Source organism: Lactuca saligna, chromosome 4 (genome assembly GCF_052625555.1).
Source record: "Lactuca saligna cultivar CGN05327 chromosome 4, ASM5262555v1, whole genome shotgun sequence".
Lineage (NCBI taxonomy): Eukaryota > Viridiplantae > Streptophyta > Magnoliopsida > Asterales > Asteraceae > Lactuca > Lactuca saligna.
The window spans coordinates 9,152,741-9,177,847 of NC_136420.1; the positions used below are offsets into that span (position 1 = coordinate 9,152,741).

The 25,107-nt window shown below is 40.4% G+C and overlaps 1 long non-coding RNA gene across 4 annotated transcripts; it reads right to left on the reverse strand.

Annotated features, from left to right (window-relative positions):
* Positions 1–468: 468 nt before the first annotated feature.
* LOC145041167 (uncharacterized) lies at positions 469–3,558 on the reverse strand. Of its 4 annotated transcripts, none has more exons than XR_013679967.1 (6): positions 3,238–3,558; positions 2,671–3,113; positions 2,365–2,410; positions 2,171–2,247; positions 1,562–1,667; positions 469–764 (listed from the first exon to the last, which is right to left on the reverse strand). It is a non-coding gene; the product is annotated as an uncharacterized LOC145041167 (long non-coding RNA). The 4 variants fall into 4 exon arrangements; XR_013679969.1 differs by lacking the exon at positions 2,365–2,410 and having other exon boundaries at positions 469–564; positions 650–764; positions 3,238–3,557; XR_013679966.1 differs by lacking the exon at positions 2,365–2,410 and having other exon boundaries at positions 3,238–3,556.
* Positions 3,559–25,107: the final 21,549 nt, after the last annotated feature.

Below are 25,107 nucleotides of genomic sequence, written 5' to 3' on the forward strand. Positions count from 1 at the left end.
TCAATTTCATTGTTCGTGGAGAACCACCTATCTATTTGAAGATTCGACTTAGATATTTGAGATTAGAGATTATGATAATTACGATTGCAGGTTTGTTTAGGGTTTCGGATTACCGATCGCTGGTGAAGGAAAGAAACGATATGCATGTAAAAAAAAAACAAACGAGATTTTAAGGATTTTTCACAAAACGATATAGTTTAAAAAATTCTATACCTAAGCATATATACATGACAGCCATATATTCCCTTTTCATATATATATACTAGGAAAGTGAAAGGTTCGTGCTAAGCACGACCCAAGACCGGTCCAAATGTAAAGGTTACTAATAAATTCAAATAATACTCTTAATAAAAAAAGTACAATCGTGTAGTTGTTTATGTGTTCCAAAGCACAATTCTTATAAAAAAAAAATTATAAGTATAATGTTTTAATGGAATGAAATAAAAGTACAATAGGGTTATTGCGGTATAAATGAAAACAAACACCAACTTTTTTTTTTTGAAAGAGAAAATGTGCGCACTTAACCAACAAACGCCAACTTGTCGACTTTCCAAATGACCGTCACTTACAATATCATAACAACCTCCTATAAGATACTTGTAGAAGTATTTGTTTGACTATTTAATATAAACACCCAAAACGATTTTACCTTTTCAGTGTTCTCCAAATCACACCTTTGACTACGGTGGGCTTTGACCTTTGAAACCTTGTTGGTTTCTTGAGGATGATCTACACAATACTGCATGTGATCCTTCAGTTTGGACCTGATCATGTAATATGGGAATTTATAAACACATACTAACATACACTATTTAATAAATATAAGAGTGCCAATTATTTTGAAGCTTCTTTTTCTATACAAACCAAAGCTTTAGTAGTCTAAAGCACAATTTAATAAATATAAGAGTGCCAATTATTTTGAAGCTTCTTTTTCTATACAAACCAAAGCTTTAGTAGTCTAAAGCACAATTGCAGGGCTCATTTTTTAGGATAAAAGCATAGCAAAATTTGACAACTATTAATAGTAATTATAGGTTATCTAATTTGAATTGTGTGTTAAAGCCAACCCATGTTACCCGGTTAACATTAAAGATTTGAGTGACGGGTTCTTCATGGATGTGAAATTAACAAAAAATGCATCATTGCAAAAGTAAAACTCATCGAGTTAGAAAAACAAGTAGATGGCTTTTATTGATAAACCAAACTTTAAATTATTTATAATCTTTCTTGTAGAGAGTTGTAATTAACAAAATATAATTTTCGTTTAATCTGATCCACTACATTTACTTCAATCATAATACCCATGATGTACAAGTTCGTTTATATTTGAATCGTACATTATGGACTTATATAGTTATAAAAGTATATTTTCCAAACTCCAAGACATACTAAGCCATCCATATTCCCATTATGCACGAAAACAATGTCCAAAAGCTCATCTACAAATGGAAGTATGATGCTATAACAAACATATAGTAATGAAAGTACATCGCTATTTATTGCATATTCAGAAAAATAGATTGTTGATTTATTCAAGTAATAAGGAGAAATAGAAAATTACCTTAATATATTATAGACAAATATTGTTAATGAGTATGAGACTTAGTGTCACCATAGAAGGATAGACCTACAAAAGATGGTTATACCAAGACTCCAACACCGATGACCTGAATGTTCATTCTTATTGATTAGAACTTAATAAGTATAAAAATCATAAAAAATGAAATAATATGATGTTGGAAAAGCTAAAGATTAATTTATGAATTGTTAGTATGCATTTTGACTAACTCAGACGCTACCAAAGTCCGAAAGTTGTATTATTTCTATTAGAAAATCCTCTTTAACTAAAGGAAGTAATATAATCTTTCTTTTTTTTTCTTAATAGACTTGATGCATAAAGCTATACATGAATGCTTCTTTTTAAGTTAATGAAGATGGAACTACTTAATACAGAAAATCGGGGAAGAGGCTTTCCTCATTAAGTTTGAACTATTTTCACAAATTTGTTGTCATTTACTATTTTCACATATTTTCTATTATGTTTTTTAAACACTGTTCATCCATTCAAATTTTTATCTACACAACATAAAGGAAAAAAAAAATCAGCACCTTAGAATAAGATAATTATAATGGTAAATAACAACTACATACTATAAAATGAAATCAATACCTTCTTTATCTTAGGCCTAGAAAACTGCTTGATGATGATCCATATTAAGCATTGAAAATGAAGATGATGATCCAGGCCTGCAAAAAGCATTGAAAATGAAGGAGCCAGTGAGTTCCTGTAATTAAGCATAAAACATAGTTCCATATTAACCTTTTGACTTTTCATGTAATTTCAGTATGAGCTTAGATGATTACCAGATTGTTAATGTTAGCCCCCAACAACAAGAAAGAGGAAATTTACCTGAGGTTACCAATAAAAAACTAAAAAATAAACAAACGAATCTGAGTGCATCTTCATCCCTTGTTCATATGGTGGAGTTCGTTCACACACACACACACACACAAAAAAAAAAAACCATTTCGAATAACTGAAAGTAAACATAAAAAAATTGAAGATGTTGCGTAGTGTTAAGCCATAGAATTAGAAGATAACAGTTATGAAGATGCTCTATCGTCTTAAATCATAGAAGAAAAAGAAAGAAATAAGGTAAAATGGCTTACCTATTAATCTTCAACCTGGATGGTTTTATTGAATAACTTTAATTTTGAACTTCCATCTTCAATTTCAAGTTTGTTGGGTTTCTTTTTTAAGCTTGGGTTCGGGTTCTCTAATGGTGTAAGAAATCCCCCATTGTTTAACTACAGTTAAAAATCAACAGGACAACGAACAGTTGGAGAAAAAGGGAACCTTCCTGAAAATTGCCAAATAAGAAGAGTTGGGTGTCAATAGAAGTAGGCCAGAGAGAGATAGAGAAAGAGGTCGAGTTAACTGGAGAGAAAAAGAAGATGAAGATAACAGAGTGTTCAAGATTTGCATGCATCAGGCTCTTCTTTGAGACAAAGCGGTGGGCATAGAGAATTACGAACAATTGTCCTCTCTATGAAACATGGTGGTCTTCAAACCGAAAGGAGACGATCGCTAAGCTCAGCCAGTGTCTTCTAACCTGAAGGTATGTTAAACAAAAATACCCTCTAAAATTCCAATACAAGATGTTTATCCTTATCGGAACCAATCTTATGCAAAAAATGGTAATAAAAATCTACAAATTACCAAACAAATAGTTTAACCTGAGTGTGAAGTAGAGATAGAAGAAACTTGAATGTACTTATTGGAGCAAACAGAGTTGTTTTGGTTATGGTAGATTGTAATGAATCATAGAACTCTACTTTGTCCGAAGATGAGAGAGGATAGAAATTTAGGGCTCAGATTGTGGTGAATGATAGAACCCTAGGTGGAGAAAACAGAGGGAAAATGTCGATTGGAGGTGATGGTGCACTCAGGGAGAATGAAAAAGAGACGGAGAGGCCGAGAGGGAGAAGGAAAGAATAAGACGAATGTTGGGAAATGGGAACGATAAGCGGTAGCCGATGTATAATAGCGTGGCACATACTCCTATTCAGTGGAATCGTACTAATTCATCTGTGGACTATCCAAGAGAGAAAAATAGAGCGGCAATCCATCCATCAGGACCCGACCCGGAAGAAAGCAACTTTTATTAATACCCATAAATTCCATAGAAATCCATCAAAAATCCAGAAAAATCCCATCATATTCCACACTCATCCACCTCACCCCATTTTGCTCCGTTCTTAAGGCATAGGCCTTATATATATATATATATATATATATATATATATATATATATATAAACAAATGAAAAATAACAAAGAAAAACTCTAAGAATTTGAGACATTAGACTGAACTCATTTTGGGTATCATCATATTCAACTAAATTTTTATGTTTTTATCTATTCACCATCCAAAATTCTTTTCAAAATTGAAAATTTTGAACAAATTTATATTAGTATAACCTCATAAATATTGAAGCTCAAACTGACAAGCTAATCTATTTAAAAAACACAAATAACTTCTTGAAACAAGAGTTTAAAAAAAGCACCGATGAACAATACCCTAAAACATATGAATTTAAACAAAAAAAGGATAAGAAAATCAGTTTACCGGATCCCATTGAGTTTAAATTTGTGGACACAAAGTTAGATGAAGTGAATTTTGAATGAAGCTGAAGGATTTTCACCGGAATTTCAACAAATGACAGTAATACTCTCTTAATCCATAGTTTACAATAAGAAAAGATGAAATTACACGATTAACGGAAGAAATTTACAGAAGGATGGAAGAATTTGAGAGAAATCAGGCATGAATGATGAAATAATGAGGTCAAAAGGTAACTCGATGCTTAGTGTTTCTGATACGATAATGATTTCAACATACTTTAATATTGATCAAAGCTAAATTTCATCACAATCTCGATCAATTAACGATCGATTTAAAAAATGCAGAAAAAGAAGAAGGGCTTAGATGATGAGAAAAGTTTCTATCTGCGATGAATGATAAAAGAGGGTTTATAAGACCAAAAGACGAAAAACACCCTGATGTATAAAACCCTTAAAGAGGAAAATAGTCAAAACTTCAACTTATTTACAAAAATATCACCGTGTTTTTTTAAAGGAAATTACAATTAATTTCAGCCATTTATTTTTAATGATAAAGGGTTGAGATTAGTCATCACAATGCTACCAAAATTTGGGTTCCTTCACGATCATATATATATATATATATAAAAGTTGCATCGGGTGATATGCAAATAATTGGAGAGATTACTAGAACAAATATTTGTCGTGTTCCTGAAAAAAAAAAAAAAGAAAAAAAAAAAAAAAGTTAAGATTTTATTTTATTTTATTTATCGTCAAAATCAAATGAGATGATATGACGTTTTGGTAATCATGTGCTAGATTTTGGTATTTTCCATCAAAGGTTAAAGGTTAAATGTTTTTAGGGTAAGATTGAAAATTTAAAAAAAATAATAATTAAATAGGAAAAGGCAAAACCCCCAAACGATAGTAAACTACCCCCACCCCTCCTCCTTATCTCTTTCTCCCGCATGGTAACCATTCATTAGCTAGTTTTATTTTTTTCAATCCAATTTGTTTTTCAACCATAAATTTTTTTTTTTTTTTCAAAAAGATGTGAAAAAAATCAAATTTCTTAAAACTAAATTCCCTACAAGATGAACACAATAATGAAAATTGTTTTTATATATTTTTTATTTTTTTAAAAAAGCCAAAAAAAATTCTCTAAAAATCATGAAAATTTAAGGGATGCTTCGACTCATTTTCTACTAGTATCTTTCTAAAAAGAATTTTCGAAAAATATGATTTTGAGGTGTTTATTATTTAATTTTAAGAAATAGCATTTTTATAAAATATAACGAATTTTTTTATTCAAATTCAAAAAGCAAATGATAAAGTTCTTCATAATACAATTTTAGTGAGTTTGTAAAAGAAATTTTAAAAAAGTACATTGTTAATGTTACGAACGTTTTTTAAATTTTTATTAAAAAAAATTAAAAAAAAAAAAAAAAAAAAAAAAAAAAAAAAAAACATGAAAAGTATGATCACTAGAAAGTTAGAATTGAGAGATTTTGACATGGTAAAGAAAAATGTGAAGAAATATGGAGATCAGTGAAAGAAGGTTATCATGTTCCAGTAACACATGTGGTTAGAGATGTTGTTTCCACTATCATGGGCCAAGAGAAGGCTCGACGAGCACCAGTGACTGCAACAGACATCGAGAAGATTCATGAAAACCAAATCGCCTTCTAGAAATGGTTTTTGGTGTACCTATATCTCTCTTTGAGGACAATAAATTATGCAAATCTACTAAGGAGATTTGGGATACACTACAAGAGTTGTTTGAAGGATCAGAGAACATGAAGGATAACCGTTTGACATCCGTTATAAACGACTTCGACCCCTTCATTACAACTCTTGGTGAATTTGTAGCCTCTGCATCAAATCAGTATAGGATTGTGGTGAGCAACATGACGGCACATGGAGTAGTTTGAACTCCACTCGAGTGCAATCTCAAGTTCATCAATAGCCTTGGAAAAGGATAGGTAAATGTTAATTCATGTCTTCGGAGTAATGGATCTTCGAAGAAATTGAATCTCTATCAGTTGTTTGATGAAATGCAAAGTCATGAATCCAACGTTGCTCAAACGTTGAGAGAACTTTCAGGAGGTCCTCTCGCTTTAGACAGCTCGGTCAATCCATTGATTCCGAACCCATGTGCTTCAGATCCTTTTGGAGTCATCCCACCTATTCCACCTGTTCAACCTACACCACCTATTGCACTGACCTCTCCATTTCTAAACTATCCATTTAAAGAAAACCTTGATCCAAAATCTGTTGATTCAGAACTTTTTTTCCAACATGAGTTTGCACTTATCTATGAAGTACAAACACCCATGGAATCCCAACCAAAAACCTTATCAAAACCGATCTCAATCTCCTCACTAAAGTAATCCTCAACCCTACCCTACACCCAGTGAAAATACACTTCTATACTGAGGTTATATTCTGAATCGCTCTTTCGAACCTCAGGAAGTTCCAAACTCAGTCAAACCTAAGGTGATATGTCACAAATATGGTCTCGAAAACCACTATGCTAAGGACTATTTGGCTGAAATTCCTCAAAAATCAAAAGTGAAAGATTCTACCTATTATGCTTGTCAAGAACAAGAACTTGCTGAAAGTGAAAACACATTTGTCACTATGGTTTCAAGAAGTGTTGATGGGTATTGGTCATTTGGAGATGAAGGTGATGAAGAGTCTATAGGGAGCTTGTGTCTTATAGATAGACAATCAATTGAGTGTGAAGAGGGTTACTGGTTTTCTAGTTTGGAAGCTGATGATGACGATGTTGAGCCAAAGTTTTGCTACATTGAAACAAATGATCCACCAAGCCAAAGCATCATCCAGCAGGTAAAATCTATGATTTCTGATAATAATTTTGATTTTTTTGTTTGTGAACCTTATCTATCTCAAATTCAATCAGATATGACATTTATCCATAAATTCTATGAATTTGCCATAGAAGTTAGTAAGATGCCGGATAGTCAATTGACTAGACTTAGATTACATTTGAAGACCGCAAGCTTAAGATTGAATCATTGGAGAGAGAACTTGTAATGGCTAATGAAGAATGTATTATTTTGAATGACAAGTGTGAAATTGCAATTAGGGAGCAAAACATCTTGGTTACAAATAATAAACGTCTTAATGCGAAAATTGATGTTTTGTATAATTGGATTGATGTTCTTGAAGCTAATGAAAGAATGACTTATAATTTTCTTTATCCCTGGTCAAAAGCACTTGGTCTTGGAAACGAGTTTCCAAATCCAATTTGTAACATCCATTAAATTTTTAAGAACTTCAAATTTTTCCAAGCATCCAAAAACCGTTACTTATTACAAAATGTTTTCAAAATAGTTTCATGTTAGAGTATCCCAGAAATCAAAATCATAAATTGTGAGGAGATGCACGATCAAGTCTTTGCCTTCCCGCGATCATCCGAAGTACCAGAAATAAAATCCAAAACTGTAAGCCCGAAGTTTAGTGATTTCCCCCAAGATACCGATACTTAACGAATATCACACATAATCAGCATGTAATGGGTCCACAACTCCACAGATTGGATTACCACTAAGCCGACAGTATGAGTCTGGCTTGCCTTTCCGGCCCACAGCTCACATCTGGCTTGCTTTCGAGCCCACAACATAAGTTTGACTTGCTCTTGAACCCACAGGTTATGACTGGCTTGCCCCTTCAATTCTAAGACTGGAATATAACTGATCAGCCCTCAGTACGAGTCTGGCATGCTCCCCTGGCCCTCAGCTCGCATATGGAATGCTTAGGAGTCCCTAGTATGAGTCTTGCATGCCCTCCCTGGCCCTCAGCTCATATTTGGCATACTCCAAGGTTTCTTGGTTACTACATGGAGCAGTACAACCTCAACCCTACCCACACAACATGTCGACATATAACAGTTAAATACACATACAAATAGTTAGATATTGTCACAGGTAGTGCTATAGAACTACCAGACTAGCATAGCTAACTAGCATGCATAACTAACACATACTCAACATACCAACAACTACTAGGATATTACATCTAATAGGCTGGCCTTGGTGCCTTCGACCCCTAAGTATAGTGACGAAAACTCACCTCACAATGTTGAAATGAACTGAAAAGATCAAACTCCCGAAAAACGGCTCCAAACTCCAACACCTACAACCGCCATTGATCCAATTCCATCAAGTCCCAAATTACCAAAATACCCTCATAAGTTAAACCTGGTCAACCCCGATCAAGGTCAAAGTCAACAGTCAAGGTCAAAAATCCATGTTGACCCAACTCGTCGAGTTCCTTCATATCTCAGAAGATCGTAAAAAGCTCGAGATAACTTGCCGAGTTACCCAAGTAACTCATCGAGTTCCTCACTGTTCAGAAGATCGGGAAGGCCTAGAGGTTTCCAGATATGAATCTACATCCTCTTAACAAGCCCAAATCCAAGAATGACTCCATTATGCCCCAAAAATGGCCATATACTTTCATAAGAGAATATCTCAACAATAAAAGGTCAAGGTATCAACTTTATACCTCAAGATGGTTGCCAAAACCGTGTAGATTTCGGATCTATTTCTTCTTCATTTGCTCCAACCTCTTCAAGCTCTAAGTTTCTTCACAACCACACCAAAATCACTCTCCAAAGCTCTCACACACACACACACACTCAAGAATGTATAAGGCTCGAACTATGATTTCTTTGGATGATAAGGTGGTAAGGGAGGCTGGTGATGGGACTTAAGGTCCTTTAAATAGGGTGCAAACCCTAAAAATTAGAGTTTTTATGCACAACCTCAACTCGTCGAGTTAGGGTCCTCCAACTCATTGAGTAGGTTCCATAAACCATGCAACCTCAATAGCTTCTACACAACGAGTTGGGCCTCCAAATCATCGAGTAGGTCTTAAGTGATGTATCAAATTATTGAAATTCATACCTGGGAGTCAAGATGTTACAATTCTCGCCCACTTGATCTAGACTTCGTCCTCGAAGTCTGCTGCGGTGAACAACTCCGGATAATGATCCTGCATCTCGACCTCTAGCTCCCAAGTCCACTAAGATCCTCTCTGATGCTCCCACTACCCTTTTCCACCTTTGCTAGACCCAAATTAGTGTGCTGGTTAATCACACACGCTCTACTAACATCTTGGCAAGGGTACAAAGTGTAATTTCATGGAATAGCATCATTTTCACATTTTTCCTAAAGTAACTAAGATTTGTAAATTTTATAAAAAAACATTTAGTTACTTTATTAACCATTATACTTTTAATGAGAAATTAGTTGCCCTATCTTACGCGTTCGGCTAACGACCCACCACCAATCAAGGAAGTTGTGGGTCAGAGTGGACACCCATTAAACTGTAATTTTAGAAGCAGCAGCCTTATACCTCCCTTACAGATCGACTTCATGAATGAGGCCTACTAACGGTAAGACTAGCATTAATCTTATACATATATATATATAATCATTATTCTTATAATATTATAATAGTATAAGGGTTGAATTTTAAACTTGTAAAATTCTAGGGTTTAGAATTTAAATATTTCAAAATTAAACTTTTTAATCAAAATTTAAATTCCAAAACTTGAGGGCAAGTTTTGAAAATTTTCAAAAACTTTCTAAATCAAAATTCAAATAATATAATTAAACAATTAATTGGTGATTATCTAATTTTGACCTAATCCAGTCCCATGGCAAGATAATTCTTTCAAATAATTCAAATAATTAAAGTTTATCATATAAGGCAATAATTATCGAATTAATTGACAATTATCTTCTATTTTGATAAGGATAATCACATCATATTAATAAAATTCAAAATTTATCAATCAAAAACGTTTTTGTTAATTATCCCAAGTCAAAATAGGCCAAAATCCCAAAATTCCCTCTGTCTGACTCTCTTACTCGCCGAGTCATCATCTGGATTCGTCGAGTTCATCAGGTGACTCGACGAGTTTGTCAGGCAGAAAGCAAAAATTTCAATTTCAAGCAATGAATAATCATACAATGCATCAAATACAATAGAAACCAAGCAAGGCTCTGATACCACTGATGGGTTTTGAGCAATACATCAATCCTATGGTGTACATGCAAATCATAATGCTTTGGATCTAGGTTTCTCTATTGTACATGCAAATTATCCAAAGCTTACAAACCCTAGATCTAGCATACAAAATCCAAAAATATCAAACAAACAAGTTTAGATGATTGCATTGATTGTAGATTGAAGATCTTGAGCTTTTGAGAACCTTAGCACCTCAAATGTTGTGCCTTTAATAGATCACAAACACGAAAGCAAGTTGGAAGGCAATAGAAAGAGAAAGGGGAAGGCTTGGAATCGGCTCTAAGACTTCTTAGGGTTTCTGGTAGCCGATTTCTAAAGCCCTAGGGGTTTTTATATAATGGAGCTGCTAGGGTTTCAGTCAAAACCCTATTATAATAGCTTAGGCCTTAAGCAGTCTAAAGGAACCTTCCAGAACAAGGCCTGGACAAAATCTATGTGGGATTCCTCCTTGATTTTGTCCACCCCCTTCTAAGGGATCCTCAGCTTAAAATCTAATTATCTTATAATTGCAATTCCAGCCCCTAGGTTCAATTAATATCTTTTGATCACAAAATTAATTTCTTAATTAATTCTTGACCAATATTAATTAACCAATATGATTTCTCTTTTAATATATTATTTATATAATATATTAATAAACCATAATATCCTCTTTCTCCACTAACCATACAGTCAAGTTGCTTCGGCGAAGGTAACCCAAAAGGACCATGCTACAACCGAGTCAAGTACATACCAAATATAGTTTTGGACTTAGACACTAATCCAACAATACCCTGACCATATATCAATCTTGGAGAACCAAGATGCTCCCTGAAGTTGATCAAACAAATCATCTATCCTCGAAAGTAGGTAATGGTTCTTCACCGTTACCTGGTTCATGTTCGTTAATACTTTATATATATATGTATAAGTAACCTTTCTTATTAATAGAAAATGTTATGTACTTAAATGGACATGGACGCGTTTGAATTAAATGAAATTTCTGTATGTTCTCATGTTCGTTAATACTTTATATATATGTAGTCCTAAATTAGAGGACCGAGAAATAACAAGTATTGACCATACTTAAAAGTATAAATGTGGTTTCAAATGATGTGTAGTCGAAACTACCAAAACCAAAAGTGTACAGTAATATCTGTACTCATAGAGATAAAAAGTGATTTTAAATCGAAATAACTCATTTAGGTTTTTAAAAATAAAATCCCGTAAACTTATGGATTGTTATATCCCTATGTGAGTCGCTATAATCATACTATGACTATGTGAACATACCACGACGTTCTCAGGTGTCGCGAAAAATAAAATGACATTTGTCACCCGTAGACCTGCAGGTCCAACTGTAGCTAGCAGCAAGGTGTGGGGTGTCAAACCCAATATAGATCTATATACAAGTATCACGTTCTCCCTCAAGGAGATTCTGATTATAACTACCAGGAATTATATCCCGCACTCGGACGTACGGGGAGAGAGAGAGAGAGAGAGAGAGAGAGAGAGAGAGAGAGTCTCACAATATAGGTTAACAAGTTTACGTGAAATGTGTGTGAATATAAATATTTCTTGTATGAATGTACCTTTCTTGTACGAGAGTGTTGAGTGATGTATCATAAACTATACCTATTATAGTTTATCTAAAATGTATGTAATATGTATGAACTCTTTTATGGAAATGTATTAGTGTTATGAATTTATCAAACTATAGGTAAACAAATTTACGTGAAATGTGTGTGAATATAAATCTTTCTTGTATGAATGTACCCTTTTTGTACGAGTGCGTTGAGTGATGTATCATAAACTATACCTATTATAGTTTATCCAAAAATGTATGTAATATGTATGAACTCTTTTATGGAAATGTATTAGTGTTATGAATTTATCAAACTATACTTTTTATAGTTTAATATACGTGTTCTAAAATGAATGGATAATATTTATTATGAATGACTTAGTTTCAGTTCATGATGATAAACTAACAAAGAAACACATTCAATAATTAGAACTTATGATTATACACTTTGCTCAACATATTACAAAGTGTTATGATATTTACATGCTGTTGGCTAAATTTAGCCATTCAGCCCTGTTTTGGAAAAATCATAGAAAAATCATACGAAGTCGAAAACTAGATCCGTAAATTCTGAGAGTTCACAAAATGTGTCTAGTTTACTCATAATTTTTATCACGATTTTTATTGACCTCCAACTTGGGTGAAAAAGTCCATAATCACAGACTGGTCCGGATTGTTGTTTGAAATGATAGGCAGTTTTGTAAAAATCACCATAAATTGTAGAAAAATCGTATGGAGATGTGCAAGTAGTCATTTTAAAGCTACAAACTTGAACTATTTGCACCTTGTACAGTTTTGAAAACAAAAATGTTTAAGATGCCCAAAACAGTCCGTGAATGGAGTTGAACTTTTCTGATGAAGGCTGTTAGAAAAATTTAGTTATGTTCTTGGTGTTTTAACTTGTATTCTCCCCCTGAAAACTTGAGAAAACATGAAAATGTAGGGGTATGAACTCACCTTGAGTGATTTCAGTAGATAAGTGTTGAAGAAGAGAAGTGTTCAACCCAAGAACACTTGAAGAATCACTTGAAGATTCGAAGCTCTAACGCTAATATGATGGAGTTTTTTTGTAAGATATTCATGATTTGAGTAGAATGAAGTGAAATAATCATAAGGAGGATGAATTATACTTACTAAGAGTGGAAGAAAACTTGAAAATCAGCCTTGAATCTCGAAATTGGAGTGGGAAAAGTTTGAGAGAAAACTGGTGTTTGATACTTAGTGAAATGAGGGCAAATGAGAGAAATGAGGAGAGAGGATGTTTGTTCCAGCTCTAAAAACGTGGGAATGAGTGTAAATTGAGTGTAAGGGATATTGAAGTGACTTAGGTAAGGTGGGGAGGTGTGGTTAGTCAAAGAGTGGGTGTGGGGTGGTTGCTTGCGACATTGGATAAGGCAAAGTCAACACTCCACCTTTAATAATTCACCCATTTGATTTTTATTATTTAAATAATGATTTTCATCAAAATATGTTTAAATTATGAATATTTAGAGTTTATTATGTTAAAATATAATTTCTGGAGAAAATCCCGCTTTAAAATCACGAAAAACGGGCTTAAAATGTTAAAAATATCAAAAATGGGCTAAAAGTGACAAATTTACGAATTCTGGCCGAGGCTCGGCCTTCTGATGCTGAACCGAGAGAGAGGGAGGCAGAAACCGAGAGGGAAGAAGAGAGAAGGGAAGGAACCGAGAGGAGGGAGGAGAACAGAGGGGCGCGAAGTAGAGACAGAGAGGAGAGAAGAGACAGAGCGGCGGAGTAAAGACAGAGGGGAGAGAAGAAGCAGAGCGAGAGGCGAACAGAGGAAGCGAACAGAAAGTGAGAAGCGACAGAGACCGAGGCTCGGTCCTCGCATGCATTAGCCAACAGAGGCTCGGTCCTCGCACGCCTTAGCCAACAGAGGCTCGGTCCTCGCGTCTTAGCCAACAGAGGCTCGGTCTTCGGTGTCTTAGCCAACAGAGGCTCTGTCTTCGGTCCTAGGGCCTCTTTGGTTCTTAGTCTCGGCCTTAAGGAGCTTCAGCTCCTTAAGAAGGGTTTCGGTTCCTAAGGTCCCGTTTTCTCGTTTTTACCCCGTTTTAGGCCGTTTTTGACCCGGTTAAGGGTCGGAATGACCCGAATGATTCCAAAAAGTTATGGGAAACTTTTGAGAGAGATTTGGGACAGATTTCTCACACTTGGAGAGATTTGGGAGAGATTTGACATTCTTGGAGAGATTTCTCATACAGAGAGATATTTGAGAGAGATTTCACATACTTGGAGAGATTTGGGAGAGATTTGACATTCTTGGAGAGATTTATCATACAGAGAGATATTTGAGAGAGATTTCACATACTTAGAGGGATTTGGGAGAGATTTGACATTCTTGGAGAGATTTCTCATACAGAGAGATATTTGAGAGAGATTTCACATACTTAGAGGGATTTGGGAGAGATTTGACATTCTTGGAGAGATTTCTCATACAGAGAGATATTTGAGAGAGATTTCACATACTTAGAGGGATTTGGGAGAGATTCGACATTCTTGGAGAGATTTTTAATAAAGAGAGATATTTGAGAGAGAGAGATTTCACATACTTGGAGAGATTTGGGAGAGATTTGACATAGAGAGAGAGAGAGAGATAGAGTGAAAACGATTGAGAGAGGATCCATGTGTGACAATTGTGAGTGTCCGGCATCGCAATGCATGGTTCGTAAACCCTATTAAGCCTTGTTTAAGGATCTTACACACTCCCGATGAGTATGCATCATTGTTTTGTCGGTTTGGCTCGCCACGTACTACAGTTTTAGGTTAAGGAGATCTAGATGTTCGCATTTTTTGCTTTATGATTTCTCATTAGAATAGAAGTTATGTAGAAGTTTCATAGTGTGAATTTTAGTACTCATGGGCAAATTGAGTCAAACGGTTTGACTTGCTGACTTTAGTTGACTTTGACTTGACCGAAATTTGACGGTTGTCACACAAATCACCATGTTCAATTGTGTAAAATTAAATTCCGCATGTCAAACCATGTTCTTTGTCTCAACAATTGGTATCAAAGCGGGTCTTCAAGATCAAGGTGGTATTTGAAGAATTATTCTCGGTTTGGCAACTTTTGTCGCAATTTGAACAATTTTTGTGAGTCTCTCTATATGATCTCTCTTAATTTCATTTGAATCGTGCGTTGCATTCTTAATTTTCAATCATTTTGACTCATTGGATCAAAATTCTCTTGAACAACTGTAACGACCCAATTTTCACGTCCGAAAATTTCGTTTTAAAAACATTACTTTAGAAAACATTAATAATTAAAAACATTGTTTGATCAAACCATAACACAGCGTAAACCATGTCTAAAAGCCAAACCATACAACCGATCAAAATATCAGAGTACAAATCCCAGAGAATCTCGTAAATGCGGAAACCAGTGTGTGTGCATGTTGTGCCGCTACCGCGCCAGCTCCTTCCACTTCGAAGAAGAGGTACCTGAAACCAAAACTGTAAAACGTAAGCACAAAGCTTAGTGGGTTCCCCCATCATACCACATACCATACAAACACATAACATACATACTGCCAGGCTATTCTGGGGTGCCTGACTACCCAGTACGGCCATTATGGGGTGCCGACCTACCCATACGGCCATTCTAGGGTGCCGTCCTACCCGTGTCAAGCCATTCTGGGGTGCTGCCTACCCATGTCAAGCCATTCTGGGGTGCTGACTACCCATCGGTCCTAACAACCGATCCTCGGGGACTGGTCCCCTCCTACTACCTCTATCGCACACCATAACAGGCCAGCATGCAACATATCATCACATACCGTCAGACATTTCTGGGGTATCTGACTACCCTTCGGTCCTAACAACCGAAATCTACTATTATCACATATAACGTATCATGCTAGCATATAACATAACAGGTAGTAGCAACCAAGATGATATCACAAAGACAATCATCTAACATACGACTCCTACTGGTGGGCCGGCATTGTGGCCGTAGACCCACCGCTACTGGAAGGTAACTCACCTCAAAGTAGCTGTTGAACTGATCGGGAACTGACTGACTGCTGGTGCTGCTGCTCCGGAAATCCTCCGGCTGCAATTCCCACAACATACTCAATCAAACACTACTAACTGTCCTTTGGGTAAATGACCATTTTACCCCTGGTCCAGCCCTAAGTCAAAGTCATAGTCAACTTTCAGTTGACTCGACACGCCGAGTTGGCTCTCCAACTCGTCGAGTCCCTATCCAGATGATTGTCCTGAGTCCCGTTTCTACTCGTCGAGTTAGGCTATGACTCGACGAGTTCTTCTTCTAAACTGATATTCAAGTCCTTCATCCTACTCGCCGAGTTGTATGAATAACTTGTCGAGTTCATCTTCATCCGATGAACACTTATGCGGCGACTCGCCGAGTTGTATGAACAACTCGCCGAGTCTGTTCTTGATCTAAGGAGATTGCCTTGAACTCGCCGAGTTAGGGAATCGAGTCGCCGAGTTCCTCCATAGATGAGTTCAGCTGCCAACTCACTGAGTCACACCCCGTGACTCACTGCACACTCGACACTACGAAAAGGGGACAAACTTGGAGACTCGCGAGCGGACTCGCCGAGTCACATGAACGACTCGCTGAGTCGTTGCCATGCACCTACTAAATACACAGATTTGCTCGATTCCAGTCCATGCCATTCACAGATCTGGAATCCTAGAACATGAATCACACATAAAGTTTCCAACTTTACGTGTAGATATTCACCCATAAGGGTTTTAGGGTTCAAAATGTACTCAATAGGGTAGATCTAGGGTCTTCATGCAATGAAGGTCCATAAAGGCAACAGATCTGAGCTCCTGGAGCTCAACCATGCCTAGATCTAAGGGCCAATCAGCCTAATACGAGATAATTTGCACATACAAATTTGGGGATTGGCTCAAGGATGACTTTCATGAAGTAATAAGCATAGAAACAGGGGAAAAACGGATTATACCTCAAAGAAACTACTGAAAGAGTGCAAGGATGTCTGGATTCCTTTCCTTCCTCTTGATCTACTTCCCCTTCTTGTCTCAAAACCTTCAAGAACACACACAATAGCCTCAAACTCTCAAGGAACAAGCTTAGAACGAGGGTTGGGAGCTCTGGGGGTGAATGGGGGCTGGCCTGGGGTGGATATGTTGTTTAAATAGGGTGCAAACCCCTGAAACTTAGGGTTTCATCCAACAGTGGTGACTCGTCGAGTCCAGAATATGGACTCGCTGAGTCGCCAACTTAAACATGTCTTGGGTCCCGTCCTTACTCGGCGAGGTTGACCTATGACTCGCCGAGTCTGAGGCAAAAAGAAAGAGAAAACTTAAATAAGATTTACGTACCAGGAACCAGGTGCTACAAATCTTCCCTACTTATTTTAGACTTCGTCCTCGAAGTCTGCTACTCGATCCTGAAACAGCTCGGGGTAATGCTCCATCATCTCGTCCACCGGCTCCCAAGTCCATACTGAACCCCTGCGGTGCTGCCATTGCACCTTCACTAGCTCCACCCTCTTGTTCCTCAAATCCTTCGACTTCCTGTCGAGGATTGCGACTGGTCGCTCAATGTAATTCAGGCTGTCATCAACCTGAATATCCTCTAACGGCACCACCGCTGAATCGTCCACTAGGCACTTCCGCAGCTGAGAAACATGGAAAATGTTGTGGATCTGGCTGAGCTCGGCTGGCAGATCCAGCCTATACGCCACCTTGCCCACCTGGGCTACAACCCTGAATGGTCCGATGAACCTCGGGCCCAACTTGCCCCGCTTCCTGAATCGAATGACGCCCTTCCAAGGTGACACCTTCAGGAGAACCATATCCCCGACTTGAAACTCCAAGTCGGATCGACGCTTGTCGGCGTAACTTTTCTGCCAACTCTGAGCGGTCTGAAGCCTGCTCCGGACCTGCTGGATCCTCTCGGTTGTCTTGAGCACCACTTCGGTGCTCCCCATGACTCTCTTGCCAACTTCACCCCAGCATATCGGGGTCCTGCACCTACGTCCGTACAACAGCTCAAATGGGGGACGGTCAATACTCGTGTGATAGTTGTTGTTGTATGAGAACTCGGTCAGGGGAAGATAGGTATCCCAGCTACCACCAAAGTCTAGCACGCATGCCCACAACATATCCTCCAAAGTTTGGATGGTCCGCTCGCTCTGGCCATCCGTCTGCGGGTGAAAGGCGGTGCTAAAATGCAAACGAGTGCCCAACTCGTCATGAAATCTCTTCCAAAATTTGGAAGTAAAACGTACATCCTTGTCCAAGATCACCGATACCGGCACCCCGTGCTGCGCCACGATCTCCCTAATATAGATGTCGGCCAATTTCTCGGCCGACATGCTCTCCTGAATCAGAATAAAGTGAGCACTCTTGGTCAGTCGATCCATGATGACCCAAATTGAATCCACTCCACGCGCGGTCCTGGGAAGCTTCGTAATAAAATCCATCGTGATATCTTCCTATTTCCACAGTGGAATATCCAATGGCTGCATCTTACCATGCGGTCTCTGATGTTCGGTCTTGACCTTCCTGCAGGTCAAGCACCGCTCAACGTACCATGTCACATCCCGCTTCATGCAGGGCCACCAATAATCCAGACGAAGATCCCTATACATCTTCGTCGCCCCGGGATGAATAGAGAATCAGGACTTGTGCGCCTCCTCCATCAAAATCTGGCGCATGCCTCTGTGATACGGCACCCACACCCTACGGTGTAGTGTTAATAGTCCTCGGCTATCATAATTAAAGGAGGACACCTGACCCACCACGCGTTCGCTCTTCCGATGCTCCTCCTTGATAGCCTCATGCATACGTCCCTAATCGGCGCCGCCTTGCGGCTAAGCGCATCGGCCACCACGTTGGCCTTCCCCGGGTGGTAAAGGATCTTACAATCATAATCCTTCACCACATCCAACCACCGCGCTGCTTCATGTTCAGATTCGGCTGATCCATGAGGTACCTCAGACTCTTGTGGTCCGTGTAGATGGTACATCGAACCCCGTAGAGGTAATGTCGCCAAATCTTGAGGGAAAAAACCACCGCCCCCAACTCCAAATCATGCGTCGGGTAGTTCCCCTTGTGAGGCTTGAGCTGCCTCGAAGCGTAGGCAATAACATGCCCCCTCTGCATCAGAACCGCGCCCAACCCTGAAATGGACGCATCACAATAAACCACAAAATCCTCTACGCCCTCCGGCAGGGCTAAGATCGGCGCCTCGCACAATCTCTGTCTCAGTATCTCAAATGCAGCCTGCTGCTCGGGTCCCCGCCAAAAGACCACGGCTTTCTTCGTCAGCCGCGTCAGGGGTACGGCTATCTTGGAGAAATCCTGAATAAATCTCCGATAGTAGCCCGCTAATCCCAGGAAACTCCGAATCTCAAATGGAGACTTCGGAACCTCCCATCTCATCACGGCCTCGACCTTGGCCGGATCGACCAGAATCCCGTTCTGGTTGACGAGGTGTCCAAGAAATTGCACCTCACACTTGGAGAACTTGGCATACAATCTCTCCCTCCTCAGGGCCTCTAGCACCTCTGTCAGATGCTCCTCATGATCCTCCTGAGTCTTGGAATAAACCAAGATGTCATCCATAAAGACTATCACAGACCGATCCAACATCGGTCTGCAAACGCGATTCAGTCCATGCACGCGGCAAGAGCATTGGTGAGCCCAAACGGCATCACCACAAACGCATAGTGGCCATAGCACGTCCGAAACGCGGTCTTCTGCGTATCCTCCTCCCTGAACCTCATCTGATGATAACCCAAACGCAAGTTAATATTGGAAAACAAAGATGCTCCCTAAAGCTGGTCAAAGAGGTCATCAATCCTCGGGAGTGGGTAACGGTTCTTCACCGTTACCTTGTCAACTCCCGGTAATCTATACACATCAGATACGACCCATCCTTCTTCTTCACAAATAGAATCGGGCTCCCCAAGGTGAACTGGTCGGACGAATGAATCCCTTGTCTAGCAGCTCCTGCAGCTACGTAGACAACTCCTGCATCTCGGGAGGATCCAACCGATACGGTGCTTTGGCTATCGGAGCCGCACCGGGAATAAGGTCAATCCTAAACTCCACCTGTCGCTCCAGAGGTATCCCAGGTAGCTCCTCCGGGAAAACATCTGCAAAATCTCGAACCACCGGAACCTCGCTTACTGTCGCCTTACCCGCCTCTCGGGTATCAATCACATACGCGACATATCCTGCGCATCCCTGCTGAAGATAGCGCATAGCCCTCGCTGCTGAACATACAGTGGGTCCACACTGCGGCCTTTCGCCATGAATCACTAACTCTAACCCGCTTGGGGTCCTGACCCGCACTAGCTGTTGCGCGCAGTCTATCACCTCCCCATTAGGGCTCAACCAATCCATGCCAATAATCACCTTGTTCCCACACAAGGGAATGGGAACCAAGTCTACCAGGTAACGCTCCTCAAACAGTCGCAAAACGCAATCTCGAAACACCATCGACGCTCGCACCGATCGATCATCAGCAATCTCTACCTCTACAGGGCAATCTAACTCGCCTGAAGTCTCATGAAACCTCTTGCTAAGCGCAAGAGAAACAAACGATCGGGATGCACCTGAGTCGAACAATACCTGAACTGGGATGCCGTTCACATGGAACGATCCTAATGCATACATATACATACGGAGCACATATCAATATCATAACATCATAAAACAAAAGATAGAGGGAAAGAATCATACCCGTCACCACATCGGGTGCGGCGCGTGCCTCCTCGGTAGTCAACTGGAATGCTCAGCTCCTCACCACCAGAGCCTCTGCCTTGCCCTGCCCGCCATCCGTGATCTGCAGGGTCGCTGGAGCTGGCATCTTCACCGGCGCTGAAACTATCAACTGGGGGCAATTGGCCTTCTTGTGGCCCCTCTGGTTGCAGTGGAAACACAACAACTCTGATGTCTGAATAACTGCTGCCGGAGCAGTGCAATCCCTGCTGATGTGCCCAGACTTGCCGCACTTGTTGCAGCCTGATGACCCCATCCTGCACGCCCCCTCATGCGGCCTGCCGCATTTCCTGCAGCGGCTCGGTCCTGACTGGCCTTTCGGCCTACCATCTGATCCCTTGGGCTTCTTCCCCGAAGCCCCTCCTGCCTGTCCCTCCTCTAATTTCCGTTTCCGGATGTGCTCCAAATCTATCTCCCTCTCCTTCTCCCTGGCAATCATAGAGTCCAAGGTAGGGCAAGCCGAAAAGCTAACATGCTCCCAGATGTCAGCTCGTAGCATATCGTGATAATGAGTCCTCCTCATATCCTCGTCACCAGCATACTGGGGCACCAACAAAGCCCTCTCCCGGAACTTGGCGGTGATCTCCGCCACAGTCTCCGTCGTCTGTCTCATATCCAGAAACTCCCTGGCCAGCTGTTGAAGCTCGACAGCCGGCGCAAACTCTGCCCTGAACCTGGTCACAAAGTCCGAACAGGTCATAGCCTCGATAGCTGAGGCCCCCAACGAGTCACCCACTGACTCCCACCAATCCCGGGCTTGGTCCCGTAAACACCCCGCTGCATACCTCACCTTCGACCCCTCGGGGCAGAAGCTAGTCAACTGTGCAGACTCGATGTCTGCAATCCATCGCCTGGCAGCAATGGGGTCTTTCACCCCATGGAAGTCCGGCGCACCACTGCCCCTGAAGTCCTTGAAGGACAGTGTGCGAGATCCCGACTGGATAGATGCCAAATTACTCCTGAATGCCCGCAGGCAATCCTCCATCAGCTCCATAATCCCTTCCTTGATCGACACAAAGAGAATGGGGGTCGACTCAAGAATGCCTCTGGTGATCTCTGACGCGATGAACTCGCGTAGCCCCTCATCTACCGGCTCAGAACCTGATCCCGAACCTGACCCCTCTCCTGATCCGCCATCCACCAGCCTCGATCGAAGTACCACCATTCTGCAATACATCACAACAATCATTAGATATACTGATACTTCCTGAGGGATCACAGCTACTTACAAGTTCCCTGGTCTTGTCTTGGCCTTCCTTGGTTCAGGTACGGATCCTCTGCTTTCAGTAGTACGGGCCCATACTACCTTCCACATCTATCCATACCTTCTTCAAGGACTGCCTCGACTCCACCAGATCCCTTACACTAAGGCTGATCACTACTATACTCATCCCAGGCTCGCCCTAGGGAAATCTCCGACTCTACTCGATCCAGTCCTCAGCTGCTGCAGGCCTCCTTGTAATGCCAATTAGCCATCACCCGAATTCCATCACATGCGACGAGACTCAGATAATCCTTCGAGTACCCAACTCGTCCCTACAACGGTTGGACTCAAACAAGAGCTGCGCAGTAGGATCAAATCCGGTACTCTAAGATTATTCAACTCTGATCACATGTGATGTGACGTATTCGCCTAATGGCTAATTCCCATTATTCGGAGTCCCACGTAGCACGAAGCAACCAACATTCAGACGAGGGAAACAACCTCAAGCAATTCCGCTCTCACAGAGAGAAACTAAACTAGCACACCGTGCTAACTCATACTATCAGGAACACCCTAACATGCTACCCTACTGCTGTCTACTCTATACTAGCATGCAATTCTCATATAGCTGGAACACATAAAGCAGGCACATAAGGCATCACTCCTAGATCCTTAGTCCTATTCTAGCATGCTGTTCTACAAAAGCTGATAAACATAACATAAACTTGTATGGGTACTTTGGGGAGTACTTACTTGAGCTCGGCCGGTCGCGCACATCACACACACTTTGTTCTTTCTTAAACTCTTTTCTCAATTTTAGAAAACATTTTCTTTTAAAAATCTTTTAATCCCTCGATTTGAGTTCAGACACCCCCGAAGGTGAGTCCGAATCCCTCAAACCAGGGCTCTGATACCAACTTGTAACGACCCAATTTTCACGTCCAAAAATTTCGTTTTAAAAACATTACTTTAGAAAACATTAATAATTAAAAACATTGTTTGATCAAACCATAACACAACGTAAACCATATCTAAAACCCAAACCATACAACCCATCAAAATATCATAGTACAAATCCCGGAGAATCTCGTAAATGCGGAAACCAGTGTGTGTGCATGTTGTGCCGCTACCGCGCCAACTCCTTCCCCTTCGAAGAAGAGGTACCTGAAACCAAAACCGTAAAACGTAAGCACAAAGCTTAGTGAGTTCCCCCATCATACCACATACCATACAAACACATAACATACATACTGCCAGGCTATTCTGGGGTGCCTGACTACCCGGTACGGCCATTCTGGGGTGCCGACCTACCCATACGGCCATTCTGGGGTGCCGTCCTACCCGTGTCAAGCCATTCTGGGGTGCTGACTACACATGTCAAGCCATTCTGGGGTGCTGACTACCCGTCGGTCCTAACAACCGATCCTCGGGGACTGGTCCCCTCCTACTACCTCTATCGCACACCATAACAGGCCAGCATGCAACATATCATCACATACCGTCAGACATTTTTGGGGTGTCTGACTACCCTTCGGTCCTAACAACCGAAATCTACTATTATCACATATAATGTATCATGCTAGCATATAACATAACAGGTAGTAGCAACCAAGATGATATCACAAAGACAATCATCTAACATACGACTCCTACTGGTGAGTCGGCATTGTGGCCGTAGACCCACCACTACTGGAAGGTAACTCACCTCAAAGTAGCTGTTGAACTGATCGGGAACTAACTGACTGCTGGTGCTGCTGCTCCGGAAATCCTCCGGCTGTAATTCCCACAACATACTCAATCAAACACTGCTAATTGTCCTTTGGGTAAAATGACCATTTTACCCATGGTCCAGCCCTAAGTCAAAGTCAGAGTCAACTTTTAGTTGACCCGACTCGCCGAGTTGGCTCTCCAACTCGCCGAGTCCCTATCCAGACGATTGTCCTGAGTCCCGTTTCTACTCGTCGAGTTAGGCTATGACTCGGCGAGTTCTTCTTCTAAACTGATATTCAAGTCCTTCATCCTACTCGCCGAATTGTATGAACAACTCGTCGAGTTCATCTTCATCCGATGAACACTTATGCGGCGACTCGCCGAGTTGTATGAACAGCTCGCCGAGTCTGTTCTTGATCTAAGGAGATTGCCTTGAACTCGCCGAATCAGGGAATCGACTCGCCGAGTTCCTCCATAGATGAGTTTAGCTGCCAACTCACTGAGTCACACCCCGTGACTCACTGCACACTCGACACTACGAAAAGGGGACAAACGCGGAGACTCGCGAGCGGACTCGCCGAGTCACATGAACGACTCGCCGAGTCACATGAACGACTCGCCGAGTCGTTTCCATGCACCTACTAAATACACAGATTTGCTCGATTCCAGTCCATGCCATTCACAGATCTGGACTCCTAGAACATGAATCACACGTAAAGTTTCCAACTTTACGTGTAGATATTCACCCATAAGGGTTTTAGGGTTCAAAATATACTCAAGAGGGTAGATCTAGGGTCTTCATGCAATGAAGGTCCATAAAGGCAACAGATCTGAGCTCCTGGAGCTCAACCATGCCTAGATCTAAGGGCCAATCAGCCTAATACGAGATAATTTGCACATACAAATTTGGGGATTGGCTCAAGGATGACTTTCATGAAGTAATAAGCATAGAAACAGGGGAAAAACGGATTATACCTCAAAGAAACTGCTGAAAGAGTGCAAGGATGTCTGGATTCCTTTCCTTCCTCTTGATCTACTTCCCCTTCTTGCCTCAAAACCTTCAAGAACACACACAATAGCCTCAAACTCTCAAGGAACAAGCTTAGAACGAGGGTGGGAGCTCTGGGGGTGAATGGGGGCTGGCCTAGGGAGGATATGTTGTTTAAATAGGGTGCAAACCCCTGAAACTTAGGGTTTCATCCAATAGCGGTGACTCGCCGAGTCCAGAATATGGACTCGCCGAGTCGCCAACTTAAACATGTCCCGGGTCCTGTCCTTACTCGGCTAGTCTGACCTATGACTCGTCGAGTCCGAGGCAAAAAGAAAGAGAATACTCAAATAAGATTTACGTACCAGGAACCAGGTGTTACAACAACCCCATTGTTGATCCAATTTTTTTTTTGATCATATCCAAAACCAAATTAATTTAAATTCAAGAATTATTGTTCATGAAACCCAAACAAAAGATCGGTACTGTTCATGTGTTTGTTATCAAGCCCAAAAGTATATGATCAGATATCTTAAAATCAAGAGCCCAGTATTCGTGATTCATAAGCCCAATAATGATTCATCAAATTCATTTCGATTACTTTTATTCTTTACATCTGGTTCTTATACTTCATTGTTTGTATCGATTATGTCTTCGTCATATACTTCATATGTTCTTATATCACAATTTCGTTATCTAAATTGATATCATTTGAATCTTAAGAGT